Source organism: Manis javanica, chromosome 6 (genome assembly GCF_040802235.1).
Source record: "Manis javanica isolate MJ-LG chromosome 6, MJ_LKY, whole genome shotgun sequence".
Classification (NCBI taxonomy): Eukaryota; Metazoa; Chordata; class Mammalia; order Pholidota; family Manidae; genus Manis; species Manis javanica.
The window spans coordinates 126939653-126960967 of record NC_133161.1 but is presented as its reverse complement, the minus strand read 5'-3'; the positions used below and the strand labels follow the sequence as shown (position 1 = coordinate 126960967).

The 21315-nt window shown below is 38.5% G+C and overlaps 3 pseudogenes; 1 reads left to right on the top strand and 2 right to left on the bottom strand.

The window, feature by feature from the left end:
• Positions 1-3672: 3672 nt before the first annotated feature.
• Positions 3673-4601, bottom strand: LOC140850270 (olfactory receptor 4C11-like; annotated as a pseudogene).
• Positions 4602-10563: 5962 nt separating this feature from the next.
• Positions 10564-11325, top strand: LOC108408852 (coiled-coil domain-containing protein 152 pseudogene; annotated as a pseudogene).
• An 8278-nt stretch (positions 11326-19603) lies between these two features.
• On the bottom strand, positions 19604-20532 carry LOC140850146 (olfactory receptor 4C46-like; annotated as a pseudogene).
• Between the last annotated feature and the right edge of the window lie 783 nt (positions 20533-21315).

The window sequence follows — 21315 nt, the reverse complement described above, 5'->3', positions numbered from 1 at the left end:
CCTCAGTTTGGGGAAGTTTTCAGCAATTATTTCTTCCAAGATACTTTTCACATCTTTTCCTCTCTCTTCTTCTTCTGGTACCCCTATAATACAGATATTGTTCCTTTTGGATTGGTCACATAGTTCTCTTAATATTGTTTCATTCCTGGAGATCCTTTTTTCTCTCTCTATGTCAGCTTCTATGCATTCCTGTTCTCTTTTTTCAATTCCATCAATGGTCTCTTATATCTTATCCATTCTGCTTATAAATCCTTCCAGATTTTTTTTCATTTGTGTAATCTCCTTCCTGGCATCTGTGATCTCCCTCTGGACTTCATCCCATTTCTCTTGCGTATTTCTCTGCATCTCTGTCAGCATGTTTATGATTTTTATTTTAAATTCTTTGTCAGGAAGACTGGTTAGGTCTGTCTCCTTCTCTGGTGTCTCTGTGATCTTGGTTTGCCTGTAATTTTTCTTTTCATTGTCATAGGAATAGTTTGCAGAGCTGGGACTAGTGACGGTTGAAAGAACTTCCCTTCTTGTTGGTTTGTGGCCTTCCTCTCCTGGGAGAATAGCGACCTCTAGTGGCTTGTGCTGAGTAGCTGCATGCAGACAGGGCTTCTGCTTCCTGCCTGGCTGCTATGGAGTTTATCTCCACTGTTGCTGTGGGCGTGGCCTGGCTCAGGCTGCTGCTCCAAAGTGGTGGAATTGCGTTGGAGGGAGAGCGGCCGGGAGGCTATTTATCTCCGTAAGGGGCCTCCATGCTCCCTGTAGCCCAGGAGATTAGAGTGCCCAGAGATCCCAGTATTCCCTACCTCTGGACTAAGTGTACCGCCCTGCCCCTTTAAAACTTCCAAAAAGCACCCGCCAAAACAAAGCAACGACCACACACACAAAAAAAATGGCCTCTCATTTTTCTTTATTCTCCAGTGCCAGCCTCGGGCATCCACTCACCCACCGGTCTTGCTGCCCTGTTTCCCTAATATTGGGGTCCCTTTCCCTATAAGACTTCCAAAGTTCGCTCACCAAAGCAAAACAACATAAAAAAAATAAAAAGGCGGCTGCTTGCGTTTCTTTTGTTCTCTGGTGCTGGTCTCTGATACCCGATCGCCGGTCTTGCTACCCTGTTTCCCTACTATTGAGGTCCCTGTCCCTTTAAGATTTCCAAAAAACACTCACCACAACAAAACAACAACAACAACAACAAAAATAATATGGCCACTCACTTTTCTTTTGTCCTACGGTGCCGGCCTTCGGTACCCACTCACCGTACTTGCTGCCCTGTTTCCCTAGTATCCAGGGCCCCGCACATGCACTGTGTCTGTGCTCTGGTACAGATGGCTGGGGCTGGGTGTTCAGCAGTCCTGGGCTCCTTCTCCCTCCCGCTCAGACATCTCTCCTCCTGCCCAGAGCTGGGGGGAGGGGTGCTCGGGACCCGCCGGGCCAGGGCTTTTATCTTACCCCCTTTGCAAGGCTCTAGTTTCTCTCAGGTGTGGATGTGGTCTGGATGTTGTCCTGTGTCCTCTGGTCTCTATTTTAGGAAGAGTTGTCTTTGGTATATTTTCATAGATATATGTGGTTTTGGGAGGAGATTTCCCTGCTCTATTCATGTCGGCATCCTGGCTCCACCCCCAGCTCTAAAATAAGTGCAGTTTATGATGACTGCATCAATTTCTTAATGCTTCCTGTGTTTTCAACCAGGCATAATAAGGCATATTATAGGACACAGGTGTTAGTTATTGACTTGGGAAACATAAAACCTCATTGAAAAGCTTACTTCTGGTACTCCTTAGCAGAACACCTTTAAAGAATTTGTTGACTTTCCTCAACTTCAATTTTTCATCTGTAAATTTTCAATAGGAATACATAACTTTGTACTATTTTTGTAAGACACTAATATGATGAAAACAAAAAAGTGTTGAACATATATGAGACACTACAGTTCTTAAAATTAAAGGATCATTTGAATTCACAATTTCTCTTTTAGGTGAATCACTTTTGAGATTGGGTCTTCACTTTCATTGGATGGATATAGTATCACACAAATTTTAAAACTTTTATCTCATTTCCCAGTTATAATTTGACTCTAAGCATTGTTGACCCACATAAAACCTTCTGAAATTCTTTCCCTATATAACTTCTTATTCTATCAACTTAATGTTATTTTAGCCTATGTATTAACTTATTTAATTTCTTTTATATCTCTTACCTTTTTTCATTCATTCCTCTGAAAAGCAAACCACCATGAACACCTCGAGTGTATGTGTATGTGTACACGTACTGGTGTAATAGAGATGTAGATTAGATAATTTTATGATGGGTCATGACATTCCCATTCTGTGTTAATTTCATGTCCCTTCTTATGAATGGCATACTAATTTGGGACACCAGCACACACACCGAGCTTCATAATGTCCCAGAAAGCAAGAAATAAGTCAGAACACAGAAAACATGTTATTTTACTGAAATTATCTTAAAATAATCTTTATCAAGAAAATATTGGTAAAGTTTTCCATTTAAATAGGGGCAACAGTCTTGGAAATGAAATGGAACCTTAACAATTACTAAAGACGTGGTACACTTTAATACACTGAAATAATGAATGTCAAATGGTCATGATACGACCTCCGGCATGCACAGCTGAGGTACAGCAGTTAATCTGTTCTGTTGCTCTGGGCACCAAAATTCAATTGGCAAATCTAACATGTCAGTCTATATGACACCTTTATTAGGAAAGCTCAGAGAAAACAAGAGTCAATAATGGGCTAAAATAGTGGGTTCTCTCTAAGTCCACTGACTGAAGACAAGTGTTAGTGATCACTCCCCGGATGCCTATGGTGCTTTCCTTCATTTCACTTACTTACTCCCACTTCACATGGAATAATATCACCATTTTTTCCAACAAACAAGGTAATTTTCAAGTAACTTTAAGTGCTTCAATATCAAAATGTATGCTCTATTTCTAGTGCATTTTTAATTTTTATTTAGTCTTAAAAATATGCATTTATTTACTTTATTTCATAGAGTTGTAGAATTCCATTGTTGTAGTTCCTATACATCAATCATATAAATAGCTGAATATCCCAAGGCTTTTGTAACACTACATTAAAAAAAACTCCATACATAAGTCTCAGCCATCTGAAGAGCCAAAAAAGCAATCAGGACTATAATAGAATATCATTACATTAAAGAGTCTTTGATACAGTAGTACAGAACATTTCAAGGCCAATGAATGATTAAATGAAATGAACTTGATACACAAAGTGAGTTCCTTTGCTTTGCAAGTGTTCAAGGGAAAGCAGGACACCTTATTTCAAATGTGTTCTGGCGGGAATTATAAGTCACAGCAAACTAGATATACTTTATTTATAGATCCTCACATATTGAAACAACTGTGATTATATTTATGTATATATATATATATCTCAAACCAGAGTGTATACTGTGTTGTGAGGTATATTTCACATTCAGCAATGCCAGTATTGAACTCTCAGGAAAGGAGGGAGTCAGGCTGAGGATGTTAGGAAAGCTTCTAGTTTGAGGACAGAAACACAGAAAAAAGTAAGGAGGTCAGGTGCATTGTATTTCAGTGCATTGAAGAGTCAGGATACACACTATGATATTCATCTGTAGAGATTCAGTCATACCATGACTCAGTAAGTGCTCAACCAAGGCCCGCAGTTCATGTTTTGCTTAAATAGAGGTAATCTGGATATGCCACAGCCTTCTCATGGCATTTTTCACTTCTGCATTCCTCAGTGTGTAGATGAGGGGGTTGAGGAAGGGTGTCCCAATAGTATAAAACACAGACACCATCTTGTCCATGGGGAAAGTGGTTGGGGGACATGTATAGATGAATATACATGGACCAAAGAATAAGATGACTACAGTGATGTGGGAAGTGCAAGTGGAGAGAGCTTTTTTCCTCCCTTCTGCACTGTGGTTGCACAGAGAATGTAAGATGACAATGTATAAGATCATCAGAATCACAAAACTGAATAAGCAAAGGGCCCCGCTATTAGACACGAAGAGCAGGTTGATCACATAAATGTCCATGCATGCAAGCTTCAACAAGGGCTGCATATCACAAAAAAAATGATCAATCAAATTGGGTCCACAGAAAGGCAACTTCAAGGCCAGGATAATCTGAGCCATAGAATGTATAAAAGATCCAATCCATGCAAGAACAATCAGAATGATGCAGACCTGCCGTCTCATGATGGTTGGGTACCGCAAGGGCTTGCAGATGGCCACATAGCGGTCAACAGCCATGAGGATGAGGACAAAGATCTCCATGCAGCCAAACAAATGTTGTGCAAAGACTTGAGTCATGCACTCATTATAAGATATGATTTTCTTTGCAGAGAGAGAGCATCCACAATTAGTCTAGGGGCTGTGGAAGTTGAAAAGCAGGAATCAGCAAAGGACAAATAAAACAGGAAGAAGTACATGGGGCTCCCAAGTGTTTGGCTGAACTTGATGGTCACAATAATAAGCAAATTCCCCACTATTGTTCCTACATAGAATACGAGGAAGATTACAAAGACCATTTTCTGCTTCATAGGATCCTGTGTCAGTCCTAAGAGTATGAATTCTGTTACGCTGCTATTTTGTTGTGTCATTTTAGTTGATGTGGTGAAAGCACAGCTTAGGAATAATATTCAAAGGAGAAATAAAAAAATTTTATGAAACGAATACATATTTGGTGGTCAAATATATATGCTTGGTCACTTATCAATAGATAATCACTTACCTGCTATGAATTGTTTTTATCTCTGATCTCACATCATACACCACCACAATGATAGTGGAATCAGTAATATTTATTGATCCGTTTACCTAACTGTGCATGAAAACATTGAAATAAAAATAGACAAATATGAAATAGTCAATGATTCTTCACACATAATAATCACTAACTGGGGTGATTTCGCATGAGCAAGTAACTTCCTCAGCTGAGTGCTTTCTGTAGTTTTCATCAAGGACTTGTCAATATCAGAGTGCCATCCTGTAAAAGGAAAGAAAACTTTTGCATGATTTACTCAGTATGATTGTACATTCCTTGAACCAAGTCCAGTTACAAAATACTGTCTGAAAGTATGTAAATATGAAAGAATGATTGTCTAAACAATTCAGAGTCTTTCATAATAAACCTAAACCACTTGCACATATAGAAGATGGGGTGTGGGTGGAGAGAGACACAATATCATCGCATTTTATCAATGAGCACCCAGCCAGCTGCCTATCATGAGACTTCCTTAGATGCATTGCCTAGACTAAGTTTATTTCCTCTCATTTTACCTCTCATACCTCTCCAATTGTTTAGATATTCAGTTCTACTAAACTTTGTACTTTTTTACTATATTATGTTGTCAAAAGTTAAATCCTTCCCCATTTCATTGTTTTTCTTGGTCTTTCAATATGTTTCATTAATGCATAAGCGTCACTGAGAATAAAATGAAGAAAAAATACAAGGAGAAAATTTGCTGAAAGTCATAATATTTATTGAAATTTCTGGTTTACTATTGAGCACCAGGTGTTGAGAAATGAGCTCAGAAAGCTCTGAATCATCACTGAAACTTTTCAGTAGAATTCTTGTGATATATATCTTGAGCTTCCTGTACTCTGATTTCAAGTAAGAAAAGATAGACATAAAAAAGATAATTAATAGCCCTTCTACTATGTGAGGACACAGCAAAAAGATGGCCATCTCTGAAACAAAAAGCAGGTTCTCACCAGACAGCAAATCTACTGACACCTTGATCTTGGACTTCCACTGTCCAGATCTGTGAGAAACAGATTTCTGTTGTGTGTAGGACTCCCCGTCTGTTGTTTGCTACAGCAGCCTGAACTGACTGAGACCTTGAGTCAGATGGCAGTGGCAGGGATAAAGGACTGGACTTTGGTGGCCGGCCTTGCAGAGCAGGGGCAGCGGCTCTATCAGTCAAACTAGCATTGTATCCTTATGGGCCAGGTCATGCACTGGCCGCTCCTGGTGATGAGAAGAGGACACAGGGCTTCCCTTGTGCTCAAGGGTCACTGGAAATGCTTCATGGAAGACAAAGTAGGGACATTTCGACACAGACACACCCAGCAGAAAGACCGTGAAAGGGCCCAGGAAGAAGATTGCTGTCTATGGACCAAGGATGGAGGCCTCGGAAGAGGTCAACCCCACCGGCACCCTCATCGTAGATGCCCAGCCTCCAGAATTGTGAGAGAATTCATTTCTGTTGCTCAAGATACTCAGTCTGAGGAACTTTGTTCTGGCAGCCCTGGAAAGCTGATGTGTATATGGAAAATGACTTCCTTTGATGTCTTATAGCACCGCTAGGAGAAGACACTGAAAGTTGGCTTTTGTAAAGTTAGGGAGACAGAAAAGGGACCCAAACTCCCAAACTAAGGTAAAACTAGCTCATCAAGCTTGTAGGAAACGGCTTATTTTTAAAGGTTTTACTGACCTCTCCCATTCCTAAGAGGATCTTTCCAGGGATAGATGCCTTTGGGCCCTCCTTCTCTTGCGTCCAGAGGGGGAGTCCTACAGCCCTCCAGCTTTGTTCCTTTGTCATGGAGCCATGTCTGGGTAGGACTCAGACCACAAAAGGCCTGTGGCTGGAGTGTGGGGCCAAGAAAAGAGCAACAGTACCTGGTGTCACAACCCCCAGGCTGTTCACAAAGCAGGCCAGACACGCCAGGAATCTGTACGGCTGCGGTGTTCGCATGCATGTGCTGGGAGGGCTGTGCGACGAACCAGGTGCTTATAAGCGTTTGATGAAAATGGTGTGTTCCAGCCCCTCTGGGACCCTGCCTGAGACGGGGGCGGAACAGGCAGTTGCTGGCTCCGCACGTACAGAGAAGGGGAGGTGCTTCCCTCTCACTTGAGAGAAACCTTATAGGAACATTCTCTGGCAAAGACTCACCCTTCCAGAGTGCTCCAGGAAAATAGTTTTGAACACGGGAATTGCCAGGTCTGGATAAACATAGTTCAGTCCCTCAGATGTTTTGAACATGACTGAATGTTCATACTGCTCAGCCTTTCATCAGAGTCCTTCAAATAGCTCACATACAATCCTGATCCTGTTCCAGGCGGCGGCCAGTCAAAGTGTTCAGATCCGCTGTTACAGTGACCAAACACGGGAAAGTGTTTATCCTTTAGAGATAAGGTGAAACTGTGAGAAATTTAAAGTTTCAGATCAAGCTCATGGCTCAGCCCATGCAGAAGCATCCAATTCTGACCTTGCTAATGGACATGGGAAGATTGTTTATACCAGAAGGAGGCTCTCGTTCCTTATGTTTAAAATGGGAATAATCAGAATACTGTACTTCATATGCATGGCCACTGAGATTTTAATCAGATTGAAACCCAAAAAGCATTTGACTTTACCGTAGGAAACCTCTAAGTCTCTGCACACAATAAGCTTTCAGGAAGCATCAGAGAAGATGGTGGTGAAGTGATAATGATCTGATGGCCCCTCAAAGAGGGTTTACCAGTGTGCTAGACATTCCTGGGACATCTATGATTCTACTGTACCATATAGATATATATTTTAAACTGGTCTTGAAGTCCCAAATGACAGAATGGATGTGAGGTAAACCATCAGGTTGGAAATTTAAGATGTTTGAAGTAAATAAATGAGTTGTAAAGCAGCTAAAAGCAATGTTTGACAGTCATAGTGTGGTGTACATAAACATGGGGTCACCGTCATGTAGACATTTGAGTAATACGTGGAGTTTTGGAGATCTGTACGTTTTTCTAACTATGATTTTATCCGCTAATTTAACAAACTTTAATACAGTGTCTATCTTATTATAGCAACTGTAATTAGGCATACGAGTCAGAAAGTGATAAGACAAGTCCCAGGCTTCCAAGGACTATAGCCTGAAAGGAGGAATCCAGTAAAGAAGTAAATACAATAAAGTATAATTAGATTTGTGACAGCTGGATTTGGTATTGATGGTGTCAGCAGTCTACATGTAGTCACACAGCTCTGTGAACTGCAATGATTTTTCCTAAGACTTTATATTTTTAGAGACGTTTAAGGTTTACAGCAAAATTGAGAGGAAAGTGAGATTTCCTATTTAGTCCCTGCCTCAATACATGCACAGCTTCCCCATTATCAACATTCACCCAACGTCCATAGTTCACGCTTGAAGTCTACTCAGTGTTGCACCTTCTATGGGTTTGGACAAATGTATGAAGACCTAGTATCTTATAGAGTAATTTCACTAAAAATATTCTGTGCTCCATGTATTCATCCCTCACCCCTCTCCAAACACTTGTGAACCGCTGGTCTTTTTACTGTCTCCATAGTTTTGTCTTTCCTAGAATGTCATAGTTGGAATCATACAGTATGTATCCTTTTTCTTAGTAATATGCATTTAAGTTTCCTTCATTTCAAAAAAAAAAGATAATTAATATTTATTAATGTATTAATAATTAATAAGGATAACACATAGCACACATAAACACACAATTATATAAATGAATTGCACATGAATACAAAGCATGTATGTGTACTCCCTGTGCAAAGAAACTGCATTCTTTGCCTTAGAAATGTGAGCAATACCTATTGTTAGGAACTGCCCTTTCATAAAATTTGATAATGCGTCACTATCATGATGATTGTGATTCACTAGAAAGTTCAGCTTTTTGAAACTATATCCTAAGAGATGGTTTATTGTTCACACTGGCATATCACTGATCCATCACAACTTTCTTGTGGTATAAGCAGGAAGGACAGCAATATTTTTTTTCTGTTAACCATTTCTTTTAATAAGCACTGCTATGAAAAATTACCTCAAAAACATAAAACTGAAAACCAGGTCCAGTTAGCAATATTTTTAAAGCAAAAATAAGACCCAAATGTTTAAGGTGGTGAGTCCACTATCGAGGTAATTGTGGAACTCGGTGCTTTTCAGTCATATCATAGGCCACCACAATGACATTAACTGCATGTTTGCTGGCTTTCTTGGGTTTCTTGGTTTTCTAAGCATGCTATTGTCAAAGCTCTTAAACATACAAAAAATTTGGTGATTTATAGCAGTCAAGTATAAAATATTAAATATCTGTATCTGTATAACTATGCATATATATAGATACATAGATAGGTACATATGCATAATTTGCATGGTTTATATGAATCCACTAATAAATATACATAAATTATGTGAATTATATGCATGTGTGTGTATATATATATACTTATATATAGATTCATAGACATACAAATATGCACATATTTTAAAATTATATACCCAAAATGCCATATTTTAAATTGAAGCAACATAAGGATGAGAATTTTGGCCAATAAAATATGAATTCCAGCAACTAAGTGAATGCAGGTGATTAAGAAATATTTGTTGAATGAAGAAAAGAATTAAGAAAATATCCCATAGGTACAATTAGATAGTGTTCCATTCTATTCTACATTCAAATGCCATTGAGAAAAAGGGTAGCCTGCATTCTGCTGTATCCACATCAAAATCATCATCTCCAGGAAGCATTTACAGGAACACCCAAACTTAGATTATTTCAATTTGCTTAACTCCAATAGCCCTTACCTAGTAGTTACCATTTCCATCAGGAGCTTCTGTGCACACCTTTTATTTCCATCATCTCATAGAAATGTTCTAAGCATTCTATCCTTCCATCAATACGCTGTGTGTATTAGATACGTACAGTGGCATTGATCAGATTCACATGTTCCAAGTAAGAACTACAACTAGCTTAATACCCAATTCAAATTTACCAGCATCATAAGAGCTTAGGCAGAGATGGGGATGTTCAGTTTCCCTCTTTTCTTCCCAAGACACTGTAGACACCCTCTTCTCAAATTACATAAAGAAGTGCTTCTAAAATTCCATCTGATTATCTGGAACCAGGGTATTTTTTATCTCACTAAGAGAATAGGTTCTCCCCTACATGCCAGATTTCAAACTATTAAGATTTTCAGGCTATTAAGACTGTTCCAGATTCAGCCCACACTTTCTGAATCCACTCTCACACAGGATTCTAACTGGGAAATGCTTCACGTCTGCCTTCCCTGGAGGAGTACTTAAACATGAATGATGCAAAATATCGGAGTCTGGGGAAGGTCAGTCCGTGAAGTGTCCCTCCCCTTCCTAGTTAAGAAACATGGGCCTGATGTGATAAACAATTTAATCTCCAATATGTATTACTACATCATGGAAAAAAGATGGTCTATTCTTGCAATCAGATGGATATTTTGCCCTAAATGACATCTTTTGGCTAGAAGAAACTAATGATCACCTAGTGCACAAGACTGGGTTCTTTATGCCTGCTCCAATAAAATGAAATAGGGTTTCTTGAAGAAATGACTGATTCTAGATTTGGGGCAGGGAATGTATACGAGGACCTAAGGCATATTGTAATGTTAGAAAGTAAGGAAGTGCTAACACACAGACACACACACACACAAACACATACTCACACCATGTTGAAGATATGCCAAAGGGAACACAGGGACCTATGAAAAATGGCCCAGTGCCCAAAGCTGGAAAATATTTCAGCATCAAAATCAATAACACAAGAGACTGTGGAGAACCAGGAGCGACAGCAGTTTAGACATGAATCAAAGCAGCCAAGGGTGTATGAAAAAAATGAGCAGTGTGAATCTTGACAAACTTATGAATGACTTCTCACATATAGAAAAGAAAATGATAGAAACCAGTGGAAATAACAGTATATTGGATATGCATTTGGAAAAAAACTGTTTATTAAAAGTAATGCAAACAAAGGAGACCTCTTTTATAAAAGAATGTGCTACTCTTTATAATATGATAAAAGGGCTACAACAGACCATTGAATATCAACGTAATTTGAAAGGTGAAAAAGAAACAGTTAAAGAGAAATGCTGATCTTATGAAAGAAAAGTTAAAATCTTATGAACAGGAATATAAGAATAATATTGCCAAACTCATGAGGAAATGAAAATCAAAGAGGAGGGATATAAGAAAGAAATAAGGAAACTTTATCAAGATATGCAGAAAAAAGTTGTATTATATGAAGAAAAGCATAAAGAACTGATAGAGACAAAAGAGGTGGAAATTTCCGAGTGAAATGCAAAGTTAAGAACTCAAGAAAAGGAAAAACAAAATGAAATAATCAGACTACAGCTAGAATTTGATGCCAAACTAGCAAGAGTTCAAACTAAATCATAATCATATCCAAATTCTACTGTTTCGCTGCAGAGTATCTACAGAAGGAAGCTTCAATATCTTCAAGAAGAAAAGGACAAGGAAATTGCAGTTCTTAGTAATACCATTTGTGACTTAGAGCAACGCACCTCTATTGGCAATGATCCTCACCTTAAGTGTAGAGGGTTTTGAACAGAGCTGTATATTCACTCACTGCTGTTTAATTTCTTTAAAAGCAGAATTTTCTTTAAAAGTGAGTTTCTAAAGAATTTACTTCTATTGTCAATAAAATATACTGCCTAAATAACAATGGGAAAAAGAAACAGCTTTAAACATTTTTAATTGAGTTTATTTAAAGAAATCCACACTTTGGCCTACTGTGTACTGCATTCCTCCTTAACAGTATTTACCATAAAAGAATTCAAGTTTCTAGGACTTAGTTTACCTATTGAACCATCATTGACTATGGAAATACTTACTAAGCAATCAAGAGATAGCATTCTTTTATCTTTTCTCTTACTGCTTTCAAGACAGGCAATCTCAAATTTTAAAGATTCAATACAATACTAGTAATGAAAACAAGATATAAAGGCTCCATTCATATGTGATAGCAAAAATCAAGATATGGATCTTAAAGTATAAATGGATATTTAAAATGTAGTCATGGCAAAATACTCATGTGTATGTATTTCTGGATCTTAAAAAGCAGAATTGTTTCTTTAAAAGTTTAATCGGTTAAACATGTAAGATTAAAAAGACAAAAATAATATTGTTTTGAGAAATAAAGAAAAAAATGGGAAAAAATGAATAACACAAAATTTAAACATAACCCAAAGTATAAAATAAGTATTTATGAGCTAAAATGATAAAAAATATTTGAAAAAATAAATAAATTGATAGAGGAGAATAGACCAAATAATTCCTAAGGATTTATGTAGATATTCTGCCCTCAAACTCTCCACGTCTTAAGTGTGGGCTGTACATGGTGACTTCCTTCTGAAAGGCACATGTGGAGTGGGGGAAGGTGTGACAACACAAAGGGGACATGTGACAAACACTACTTCAGCCAGGTGACCAAGTTTAATAGCAACAGTGATAAGTCACATTGAAATTATGTTCCCACTGATATGATGCGATGAAAATGATTTTTCACCTCTGTGGTCTTTCTCCCAATAATCCACAACCCTGAACCTTAAGAATCAGATTCTCAGAATAGCAGACAAACCTCAGCTCAGGGTTTTCATACAAAACGTCCATCTAGTTTTCTTCAAAACTTCCAAGGTCATCTCTAATAAGGAATGTCAGAGAAACTGTCACTGCCCACAAGTGCCAAACCACACGTGACAGCTTCATGTAATGTGGTATCCTAGATGAGGTTCTGGAGAAAAAAATAAAATTAGTAAAGATTAATTCATTAGGAGTCTGGTTAAAGTATGGATTTTAGTCACTAATAATTAATTTAAAAAATAATTTAATAACATCAATTGATTTATTTTGACAAATGCATCATACTAATATAAGATGGTAATAAGGGAAACTGAGTGTGGAGTTTATCAAAACTCTGTATTAATATTAAAATTCCGTGTAAATATAAACCTGTTATCTAACATAAACTTTATTAAAAATGAATGGCATGTTTCATTTAACACATCGTCAAAGTTTATCTGTTTTGTAACATATCAGAGACTCCTTTCTTTTTAATGTTCAATAATATTCCATTATATGCAGACCACATTCTCTTTATCTGTTTATGTGTTGATGGGCACTAGGGTTGCTTATACATTTTGGCAATTGTGATTGTGCCATAAACACAAATGTACAAGTATCCCTTCTATTCCCTGCTTAAAATTCTTCTGGTATATATCCAGAAGGAGAATTGCTGGATCTAATGGACATTCTATTTTTAACTTTCTGAGGAATGTCAGACTATCTTTCAAACAGGCTGCTACTTTTTACATTCTCATGAACAGGGCACAAATGTGGGTAGTGATGTTGGGCATCTTTTCATATGCTCGTTGCCCATTTGTATATATTCTTTACTCATTTTTTAATCAGGTTGTCATGGAGTTGTAGGAATTCCTTGTATATTCTGGATAATGACTCCTTATCAGATGTATATTTGAAAGTGTTTCTTTCTATTCTGTTAGTTGTTTTTTCCATCTGTTGATTGTGGTCTTTGATGCACAGAAATTTTTAATTTCAATGTAGTCCAATTTGTCTACTTTTTCTTCAGTAACCTGTGTGTTTGATGCCATATTCAAGAAATTATTGCATCATCTAATGTCCTGAAGCTTTTCCTCTATATTTTCTTCTAAGTGTTTTACAGTTTTAGCTCTTATGTTTAGTTCTTTCATCTATTTTGAGCTGTTTTGTATATGGAGTAAGTTAAGGGTCAACCTTTATTCTTCGGCATGGGAATATCAAGTTTTCATCACCATTTGTTGAAAAAACTACCCTTTCCCCATTGGATGCTCTTGGTTCCCCTGTAGAAATTCATATGACCAAAAGAGATGGTATATTTCTGGGCATTCTAAACTATTCAATTAGTCTAGATGCCTGTCTTTATACAAGTATCACACTGTTCTGATAACTATAGTTTTACAATAAGTTCTGAAATCAGGAAGTGTGTGACCCCCATCTTAGTTGTTCTCAAGTCTTTTATGACAACTGGGTCCCTTGAGATTTCTCATGAAATTTTCAGATTTTTCTATATCTGCAAAATTATCATGAAGATTTGATAGTGATTTTATTGAATCTGCTTTATGTATTATTGATGCTAAGCAATATTAAGTCTTCCAATCCATGAAAATGTGATATATTTCAGAACACACACATACATATATAAGAAGAGATTTATACTAGGAATCGTCTCTTGTGTATATGTAGGTTGGCAAGTACAAAATCTGTACAGCCAATGCCTCATTTTGAGTCAAAAGACCAGAAACTATTGCAAACCAGTAATATCTGCGGTCCCAATTCAGGTCCATAGGCAGGAAGCTGCTGTAGAATCAGAAAGAGTTAATGTGTCAGTGTGCAGACCGTCAGACAGGAAGAGCTGATGTTTCAGTTTGAAAGGTCTCAGGCAGCAGAATTCCCTTAGAGGATGTCAGCCTTTTGTAATTGTCAAGCATTTAGTTGGATGAGGACCACCTACATTAGTGAGGGCAATCTGCCTTACAGTCTACCAGTTCAAATGTTGATTATCATCTAGGCAGACCTCACACTCACAACACCAAATAATATTCAAGTAAATATTTGTGCACACTGTAGCCCAGCACAATTGAAACATAAAATTAACCATAACAACTCAATTGCTTCAACTTAGTACCTAGATACATCTCCTTAAAGCATACTTAATATCCAAATAAAATCATTACTAAGGTCATAATTCCATATAACATCATACAACTGTCCTGTGTACAACTGAAAATGAATAACTGCTACCCTAGAAGGGAAGGTAAATTCTTGGGGTTATTGTAACTCCAGGGCAAATGTGTCTCCCAGCTCAGGGCAAATTACCTTTGAAACCCAAATCAGTGAAAGGGAGAAATTAAGTGGGAGAAACCCATTTATTGCTTACAAGCACTTGTCCACTTCTGCTCTCCCATGTCTTTCATGACCTGGCTGCAAAAATGGACCCCACCCAACCTCTCCAGTCCAGATATGCCATCGCTCCCACGTGTAATCATGTATTGACATGGAGATGGACTACTACTCTCCACCCCTTGGAAACACCTATTGATATGGAGATGAATTAAGCCAGGCAAGAGATTCTGGAAATATTGGAATTTTATCCACAGTTACCTTTGTTCTTCTCCTTAATATCTTATAAATGAAATACTGTGATAGAAAATTGGAAATACTAAAATATTATGACGGAAACTCAAGATATCTTATGGTACATGGCAAGGTAAGAGAGGAAAGGAAACAAAGATGTTAGCTTAATGTATGTACTCACATACACAAACATATTCATAATATAAGGAGGACAAAGAACAATTACAGCCTTTTTTTCTGAAACTGGTCACTTTGTTAGGAATGTTAGGTAGAAAGATACACATAAATGGCTGGGGAAGGGGAAGATAAGGTTCAAGGAAAATAACTGCCTAAATTGCCCGTGTAGGGGTGCCCACGTGAAAACCACAGAGGTTTTGCAGGGAGATAACTTCTTGCCTATTGGGCACAGGACAAACCATTCAAACAAGGTCCCAACGCCGGTGCAAACAAAACTAAGAACCACCAAACCACACCTCCACATAATCTAATTAAAGTAGAATTGCTGTTTTGCTGCCATCCCTCATCATGAGCTTTTCTGTGTGCATTTTGGGGAAAGACATTTTGACCAAGAGGAATGGGTATAAAACTAGAGCTGTCAATCAAATGACCTCACCCTGTCAATCAAATAAGTGTCTTCCAGCTAAGTAAGGACAAAGAGACCCTCCCCTAAAAGTTTGGGGCATCTATCTACCTTGACTCTGGCCCACTCCTCCCTTGGAATGTATTAAAATAAAACTTCCACTCTGCTTCACTATTGCATCTCTGCCTTTCAATTCTTTGCTGCAGTGGGAGGAGAACTGAGGCGAACAAACTCAGCCATAGCAACATGGTCATAGCTGGTTTTTCTAATTTCTTTTTCTGTTTTTTGTTTGTACTCATTGTGCCCTCAGCAAGCTCCAAAGCTGGTCAGGTTTCTTCACCTGGTGGGGTGACACAGAGCTCCACTGTTGAAGAGTCTGGGCCATTAGTAGCTCTGCTTGGATTGGATTGTCATAGTTTTTGATTGACCTTAATCATTGGTAAGACTGAATAGGTTTCCTGTCTGTTTCACTTCTAGGAACACCATAATAAACTAGCAATACTGTTAATCTGCTTGTGTTGATTATTCTGATGGCTGCTTTCACTCTGCTGTACCTTGGGGTAGCCATGCCCCACCTTGCCTTTGAGGGTTGAGTGGCACCATGGTAACTTGGGGTCAAATGACTCACACTTCTTTTAAATTTCCCAGTCCAGTGACCATAGTTCCCACCAGAGGTCTGGCCTACAGAAAACAATGAGCACAGAGCTTTTCAAGTACACTGTGGCTCTGCCTACAAATTCATTTCTTATGGTAATGATGAAAGGGATGCTTTCTGGACCTTCCCAGGGTGGTTAAGTAGATCTTACAGGACAAATCCACTCTAACATTCCGCTCTCCCTAGGCCTTTGAACCTCTTTCTGTACATTGAACCAAGGGAGGTCCAGCATTGGTAATTTACTCACTATGGGCCAAGTTTTGTTCATGTTTTGGCACCAACCAGACAAACTGTTAGACTTTTCCGACTTCCACAACTGCAACATTAAATGAAGCATTTCTTCTTAGTGAGCCCATGGTACTAAATGTGGCATGATCAAAATTATGGCTCTTCTCTAATTGTCCCACATCTTTAAAGTCCACTGCTACATATATTCCACAAACTGTTCCTGTATAAATTAGAGCACTCAAGTAGCATTTGGAATATAGTGCATCTCCTGTGGTGTCACACTTTGTACCTCACCTTTAGGGACCTCTGGGGACTTGAGTGTAGTTCCAAGTCTGGAAGCAAGGAAGGTAGTGGAGGGGTGTCCTGAGGAGAATCAGCTTTCTTTCATGGCCACTGCCTCAAGGGAGGCTATTAGAGGTTCCTCAAAGGATGTGGGAAGATCCTTCACACTGAGGGGAGAAGCTTTTCCTGCCCACAAGGAAGACTCATCTAACTGTTTCATCTTCTCAGTTTCCTCAATCTTCCTGGAATCTAAGTCAGAGTCTAGTTTTTATCCATGACTCTTCCTTCTGAAATCATCATCATTTATCAAGTCTTTTCTTTATAGTGCCTAAATAATTTTTGATGCCTTCTCTAATTCTCCATTAGGATTCCCTAAATGCAGACCTTGTATTGGTATTTTTATAACAGTGCTTTATAAAGAGTAAGGTTGAAAGGAGCTGAGTAGGGAGAAGAAAGGATGCAGTCCTGACTGGAGCCTGGAGTCTGGCTTCAGCTTGGACGATGGAAGTTCTGGGTGATACACTGTGCTGCACAACTATCTCCACCTTGAGTAAAGGGAGCAGCCAATTTTTACCCCAATTCCAGTTGTTCATTGGTTCCGGTCCTGAGATAGTGGTCATAACCCCCCTAGGTGAGGCAGTTCCAATTTTCTCTAATGCAGGTGGACAGAGAAGGATGGGGCTCCGGCTCTCAGCAGCCAGCACAGCAGCTGGAGCGCAGGTGCACTGGCCTGTGGCGGGGCCCGGGGCTGCGAGCAGCAGGGCCCACCCAACGCTGCCTCTTTACGGGCACCACCAGAGTCCAGGCCTCCCTCCTTTCGCACCCATAGCATTGCAGTAACCTCCTAACTGCTCTCCATCTCCCAGTCTTGGCCCCTTCAGCCCATTTTCCACTCTGATAACTCACACAGTTATCATCTAAAACTCAAAATCAAACTACACCACTCACTTGTTTAAAAGACCTTCCAATGTTTTCCCCATGATACTTAGCATTGGCCTTAACACAATTATGAGAACTTTCTTGATCTTCCTTGTTCCTATGTCTCCAGCTTCAGATCTTACTATTTTCCCTTTATAAGCTTAGTGTCCAGCATGGTGCCCGGCACACAGTAGGTATTCAACAAGCAATGAATGAAAAGATGGATTAACAACCACAGCTATGTTGAACTCATTAGGTTTCTTCCTAGCTACTATCACCTTCTGGACTGTATCACGCATTCTCTCTCCTGGAATGGTCTCGGTCCAACTGATGCCTCTGTGCTCTGCTGACTACTTGCATACTTTGCGTCCCATTATTATGTGTTTTCATCTTGGAACACTTCCTGACTCCTTAGGTCTTTGTTGTGTGTCTCACAAATCTGCTTTCATAGCACGTGGGCCTCCACTGTCTTACCATTTATAACATAATATTGGAATTTCAAGCTTCCTTTTGAATTTCTCTCAGTGGATTGTAAGTTCTCTGATGGCATGACTAGCAGTTTTATTTATATACCACTAAAGCACCATCCCTATCAAGGGGCCTAATACTTTTTTTGAGCTCAAAAATATTTGTTGATTATGGAATTCAGGAGGGAAGCAATGAACAGGATATAGTTATCCTGGAATTGCTTTGCTTATAGATAGAGATACATATTTATAAAAGCATCTTTTCATAATGAAATGTTACCAAAATTAGACCCATTAACAGAGAAAAATAAACAGCCCACATTCAAGAGATGAAAATGCTGAAAGGAGGGAGAATTATCAAGACAAACTATTTGCTCTTTCACCGAGCATCTCAGTTTCCATTTCTTTCTCATTTCACAGTTAAACAGGAGTTAAAATAAATTGTGGTTCCCAAAAGAAGTCTAGCTAGAATCTTCCTTAGAGTCTGAATCAATGTAGGAGAAAAAATCTCCAGCATCATTTTTTGCTCCATATTTTATTTATTGACTTTATTCATCTTACTTTATACTTACATTTATTCATTCAATATTTATCATGCACCAGACATTGTCCTACTTGTAGACGCTATCATTAGGCAGCAGACAAGTACTTTATAGGCTATGAATATATATTTAATAAATAGAAATTCCTTCTGACTTTGAAATATTCTTTTAATATAAAATATAAAAATTAATTCATCATACTTTCTCAATGGTCATCAGCATAACAGTCATTAGCAAAACAATATGATTCTTAAGCCTACAAGGAAATTTGGAAATATGGCATAATATTCATCACATACCCCTTAAAGGTTAAATGACCCATTGCTTTTATATTTCCAAAATAATCACATATCACATTATTACAGTCAACCAATTATCATCAAATATGATACCATATGAAAATAAGGAGTTATTAATGAAATGTTATAATTTAGTTATGTACAATGAACTAATATGTATTATAACTAATATATATTATAGATAGTCTGCAGCACAGTCCCTAGCTGAATGAATTGTAATAACACAATTACCCTGCCTTGCTATCATCATTGCCTGGCAGGGCGTCACAGAGGCTCAGAACGTGGTCTGAGGGAGCAGGTAGGTTCTCCTTACTAGCTCTTCACTGCACCTCTGGACACTCTCCTCAGTACAATGGGGGACAATAGAAGTGTTTGCCAGTTTGAATTGCTATAGAGATTACTGCTCAGTACCCATATATTTTTATTTATTTTATTTCATTTTTTGTATTAAAATGAAAGTTTATTAATCCATATCATGAATGAAGTTAGTAGAATTAATTTGGCAGAATTTGCCAACTATGGTCTTAGGTTAAGATTTTATTCCTGTGCTTTCACCCATTTCTGTTCCTTTGAATGCAAAATCAATGATTTATAGAAATTTATCTTTTTTTCATCTCATGTGCATTTCCTACAGAGATCTTCCAAAATATTCTTTTGTCTTTTGCCTCAGTTGAATCAATATAGGGACTCCAAAAACATTTATTTATCAGTTGAATAAACAATTATTTATCAGCTTTCCTACTACACAATTTTCCAATGGCATTTTTCATCTGGGCATTTCTCAAGGTATAGACTAAGGGGTTTAGCATAGGGGTTATCATAGTGTAGAATACAGAAACTGCTTTATCAATTGATAAAGTAGCTGCAGGTCTCAGGTACACAAATATGCAGGGAACAAGAAATAAGACCACAGCTGTGATGTGGGAGACACAGGTGGAGAGGGCTTTTCTCCTCGCATCCAAGCTTTTGGTTCTCAGAGAGCGCAGAATGACCACATAAGAGCCCATCAAGAGGAGAAAGTTTAACAGACAGATGAAACCACTGTTGGCAGCAACGAAGAGCCCTAGAGTGTGGGTATCAGTGCAGGCAAGATTGAGCAAAGGAATCAGGTCACACATGAAGTGATCTATGATGTTAGGGCCACAGAAGGGTAATCGGAAGATGAACAGGATCTGTATGGTTGCATGAAGAAAGGCTCCCACCCACACCACTCCCACTAGCAGGCCACACACCCGCCGATTCATGATGGTTGTATAGTGCAAGGGCTTGCAGATGGCCACATAGCGGTCATAGGCCATCACGGTCAGCAGGGTGACATCAGCACCTCCAAAGAAATGTTCCCCAAATATCTGGGTTATGCATCCATTGAATAAGATGGTTTTCTTCTCATGGAGTGAATCCACAATCAGTTTAGGGGCACTTGCAGAGGAATAGCAGGCATCAATAAAGGAGAGATAGGCCAGGAAGAAGTACATGGGGGTTTCCAGTAATGGGCTGGCGGTGATGGTGACCAAGATGAGCACATTTCCTACCATAGAAAAGATGTAGATGAGAAAAAAGACAAAAATATGATTGTCTGCATCTTTGGATTCTCTGTGAGCCCCAGTAGAACAAATTTTGTCACATTGTTTCTATTCTCCATGTATTTCATATTATCTTAATTACATTACCTGAAAAAAATTAATTTTTATTAACACAACCTTCAATTTATTAAGTATCTCCATTTAAAATATAATAACTACCTAGTTTCTACTGAATGTGAATTCTTGTGAGAGTTTTTGAGAGGGTAAATAGCTCTGAGTTCTTGGATATTACCTAAATTATCTCCTGGGTAAAGATTCTGTGAAGAGTGTGGACATGGGGAACTTTTGCGGACACAGAGTAAGTGATCATTTGTGAACACTTAGTCGTCTGAGGCCTCTTAGAGCCTAACATGAAGTTGTAGCTCATGCATATCCTGGCAGGTAAGTAAGAAAAGGGAGGTAGAACATGGATTTAAAGGCCATAAATGCAAAGCTAAGGATTCTTCCCTGTATTCTTTGGAAATGGGGGACCTTAAAGAGGAATTGAGAATATGAATGGACAGATGAAGAGGAATTTGAGGAAAGGGAATTCTTGGATAAAACTCCACTAATGATCTTGGGGTGTCTTGGATGAAGTGGTTTGAGGTTCAGTAAGAGGACGGAAGCCAGAGACAGAAACTCCAGTGTCAGACTATTTATAATATATTCATATAGTATAATATAATGAAGGGTAGCAGGGTATTGGTGATGGGAATTAAATGAAAGGATCCCGGAGTTGGTGTGAAGAATGTATAATGCATGCAGTCTAATTCTCATACCATTATAATAGCTAATAAACATACTTTTAGTAACTGATTGCTACTTGGAAAGCATGGTAGCAACTTTTATAGTTGGTGTATTTTCAACCATTC